Source organism: Pteronotus mesoamericanus, unplaced genomic scaffold, assembly GCF_021234165.1.
Source record: "Pteronotus mesoamericanus isolate MK-2021 breed Mesoamerican mustached bat unplaced genomic scaffold, CSHL_Meso_final contig_73, whole genome shotgun sequence".
NCBI lineage: Eukaryota > Metazoa > Chordata > Mammalia > Chiroptera > Mormoopidae > Pteronotus > Pteronotus mesoamericanus.
Window position 1 is genome coordinate 28,075,852 of NW_026555245.1, and position 4,401 is coordinate 28,080,252.

The 4,401-nt window shown below is 38.5% G+C and overlaps 1 pseudogene; it reads left to right on the forward strand.

The window, feature by feature from the left end:
• Window positions 1-2,430: 2,430 nt before the first annotated feature.
• On the forward strand, window positions 2,431-3,015 carry LOC129078362 (PRELI domain containing protein 3B-like; annotated as a pseudogene).
• Window positions 3,016-4,401: the final 1,386 nt, after the last annotated feature.

The window sequence follows — 4,401 nt, forward strand, 5'->3', positions numbered from 1 at the left end:
TTACTGTTGATTTTTTTCTTTCAGTGATGCTGGTCATATTTTTCTTGCTTGTTTGTTTTGTTGATTAGGTTCCACTTAAAAGTAAGATCATATGATATTTGTCTTTCACCTCCTGGCTTATTTCGCTTAGCATGATGCTCTCCGGTGCCATCCATGCTGTAGCGAAGGGTAGTAGCTTGCTCTTTCTGCTGATTAGTATTCCATTGTGTAAATGTCCCATAGCATTTTGATCCACTCATTTACTGATGGGCACTTAGGTTGCCTCCAGCTTTTGCCTATTGTAAATTATGCTGCTATGAACATTGGGGTGCATAGGTTCTTTTGAACTGGTGTTTTGGGATTTTTAGGGTATAATCCTAGCAGTGGAATTGCTGGGTCAAAAGACAGTTCCATTTTTTAGCTCTATGAGGAAATTCCAAACTCTTTTCCACAATGGCTGCACCAGTCTGCATTCCTACCAACAGTCTATTAGGGTTTCCTTTTCTCTACAACCTTGCCGGCACTTGTTGTTTGTTGATTTGTTTAGTGGTATCTCATTGTGGTTTTAATTTGCATCTCTCTGATGGCTAGCAATGGTGAGCATATGTCTCCAGGCCCTCTCTATGTCCTGCCTCGAGAAGTGTCTGTTCAGGTACTTTGCCCATTTTTTAATTGGATTGTTTGTCTTCCTGGAGTAGAGTCATGTGAGTTCTTCATATATTTTGGAGATCAACCCTTGTCTGAGCTTACATTGGCAAATATATTTTTGCATACAGTTGGTTCCCTTTTCATTTTATTGATGTTTTCTTTAGCCGTGCAGAAGCTTCTGATTTTGCTAAAGTCCCACTTGTTTATTCTTTCCTTTATGTCCCCTGCTCTAGGGGACATATCAGTGAAAATATTGCTCAATGGAATATCTGAGAGTTTCCTGCCTATGTTCTTCTCTAGGACTTTTATGGTGTCAAGACTTATACTTAAATATTTTATCCATCTTGAGTTTATTTTTGTGTATGGTATAAGTTGGTGGTCAAATTTCATTTTTTTGCATGTAGCTGTCCAGCTCTCTCAACACCATTTGTTGAAGAGGCTATTTTTATACCATTTTATGCTTCTGCTCCCTTTGTTGAATATTAATTGACCATAGAGACATGGATTTATTTCTGGGCTCTCTATTCTGTTCTATTGATCTATGTGTCTGTTCTTATGCTGGTACCAGGCTTTTTTGATTACAGTGGCCTTGTAATATAGTTTGGTGTCAGGTATTATGATCTCTCCTACTTTGTTATTCTTTCTCAAGATTGATGCAGCTATTTAGGGTCATTTATGGTTCCATATAAATTTTTGATTGAGGGAGGGAGGTGGGAGTGGGTGGGGCAGGAGAAAGTGGTGGTGGGAAAATGGAGCCAAATGTATTTGAACAGTAAATTTTCTTTTAAATTTTAAAAAGCATTGAAAAAAATCTTAAATGAACCAAAAGAAAAAAAATAGATCAAACTGATTCTTATTATCATTTCAAGGAATAAGTGTTTCTTAACTTAGGAAACCAAAATTTTCTTTCTAGCTTCTTATCCTCTCACAAATATTCCATTGAACCCCCAATTCACAAACTTTTCCAACTTTCTTCCTGGCATGACATCTCATAAGAACCTAGATTCTTAGAGGGCTTGTGAAGAGATTGTTTACTACAGAGAATGTCCACATTCTCAGAATGAAGCATAAAGATTCATGTCACTGAATTCAGCATTTGCTGGCTATTCCAAACCATCATTGAAAACACACAAACATCTCCCGTGTCTTACCTTGGTGTGCAACACTAGAGACTTGCTTTCCTACGTTTGTTCTGCTGTTCTCAGTGGTAAGGAGGTGGCACAACTCTAGCAGAAGATCATATTTTCTTTAGTGCCTATTAAAAAAGAACGGCATCTTTACAATTTTTATCACAAAACCTCTTGGTTCACATAAGCAAATCAATTTTCAAAATGACTACATATTTTAGAGGTACATGTAAACAGAAAACATTTACACTATAAACTATAAAATACCAGAAATTCCATTACAGCAGTACATTGTGTGTGTGAATACTTGTTTTCCCAAGGCTGAGTATTATGCCAACTGGTGCCTGTCAACAGAATTTGGCATAGTTTACTGGAAGATAAGAAACAGAACTAACTTATCTAGCTCCAATCCAGCCCCAGAAATAACAGGGAAATATGTATCAATCAAAAATTAAGGGCGAGGAAAATGGAGGCAGCTGTTGGTTACCTTACTTACCCGCTGCCGTGAAATGTAATGATGCTGGGAAGCATTAAAGATTGTCTTATCTAAAGAAAGTTGATCTTGAAAAACCTAGGCTGGCATAAGCCCTGAGGCAGTGCATGGGGTCGCTGGGCCCCACAGCATGGGCAAGTCCAGGGCCACAGGGATGGCTCTGGGGACAGGGCAGGGGCAGGTATGGCCTCTGCGTCATTGAACTGCCCAGACATTGCGCAGGTGGCTGGCGCCAGGAAGATCTGGACTTCAGAGCACGCCTTCAACCACCCATAGAAACTGTTACAACAACTGCAATGCAGAAATACCCAAATCTTATGAACCCAAGTGTGCACTGGGCAGACACATAGATGCCTCTGGAAAACTGCACCACCACAGACTTCTCAGCATGGAACGGGGACTGCCTTCCATTATGAAATCTATTACTGGGGCAGCAAGAAACAAAATATATGTGCAAGAACATTATGTAGTGCATAGAAAACAATGGAAATTAAATCCACTAATCTTTCATTTGCAAATGTGTTTTCAGTAGATGAGAGATTTATATACAAATCATATCCTCAGGAACCAGAAAAAAACTGTTTTGACTCAAAAAGCCATAATCATTGTGAGTTAGTCTCAATAGTTATCTCAAAAGGACTGAAGGTAACCACAATATCTTCAAAGGCTACTAAAGGCCGAGATACAATGTAATGTGTAATATACAAATTAAATGCTGAGATTTAAGAATTGACGGCTTCAGCAAAAGGGAGCAAGCAACACTCGTAGAGAAATGATGACAAAAGTTGGTATAAACGTCCTCTGGGTCTCTGCTAACTGGCAATATATTTATTTGTTATTTTAAAAAATACAACTACATTTTAGGTGAAATTTTTTTTAATAAGGTGAAGAAAGGCTATGTGACTTTTGATCAAAACAAAGTGGTGCAGGGTTTTTAAATAATAGGGATTGTTCAAAAGAAAAAAGAAAGAAAGGAAGAAACTTAATCTCATATATAAGATTTAAGTTAAAAAGTACCTCCACTGCCTACCATAGCACCTCATACTCAAATGCATAGGGAGAACTTAAATTAGAAGAAGCAAAAATCTCTAAAGGTATAGCTTGGTATATATCAAAGGATTTAAATTCTTAATGGCAGGGAAGCTAAGAGGAAGAGTTCCTCTTGTGATGCTTACGTACCTACCAAGGTGACTTGGGTGCAAGGGACCGTATCCTAGTGGTCATGTTGAGGAACTAACGAAGAGCCACTAGGCCAGCATTCCAGAGCAGAGCAAATGGGGGCGATAGCCGCTCCCTAGAGACGAGAGAAAACTGAAAAGAAGAACAGAAAGAGGGTACAGATATTTTTTTGAAGAGTCTGAGGCTGACTTTGGCTGAGGATAAAACCAAACTACCTCTCCAGGATGCTTATATAATACAGTAGGAATAGGTCCGTGGCCTGGGAAAGAGCCTGTGATAGGTACCAGGTGACCACACACACACTGCATTTCATTTACAGAAAGTTTTAGAACAGGTGGAACTAGTATAAGGTAGTTTTAGGCTACTCTAGAGTGATTCTACCATGGAATACAAATGGAAAGTCAAGAACCCATAAGAAGGTTTAATTGTAATAGCTTGTGGCAAAGAAGGAGTATAAAAGCCATAACAAATTATTCTGTAAGACAAACTGGTTAGGCACGATTCAAGAATATTTTGCTATGTATACATAGGTACCCTCCAATAAGGAGAATGCTCTGAGTCAGTGGCACCAGACTCCAGGGGTGCTGGTGAGAATTATTTCCTGTTGGTTCGAAGGAACAAATGAGATTGGAGGGTCCTACCATTGGTGTTTTGAAAGGACTCTGAATTCTTAGCAGGAATTCTTTGGCAATTGCTTTGGAAAATGCTTCTCTCCATGCCTCACCCTCTTAACCACTTTTAAAGGAATAATTTGTTTGAATCTCTCTTGATATCATATACCTTTTTTTAAAAACCTCTTAGTTGCATGTGTCTCTCTTTCATTGTGCTTATTACAGTTGAAATTTTGCATTTGTATGATTTTTAAAAAATGAGTATCTTCCTTTCCCAATAAACTCTAATCTTTGTAGCTGTGGGAAATGGCTATTTTTGCTACTTAGTGTAGTGCACAGTGCACTCACATTAACTATTTGGTGA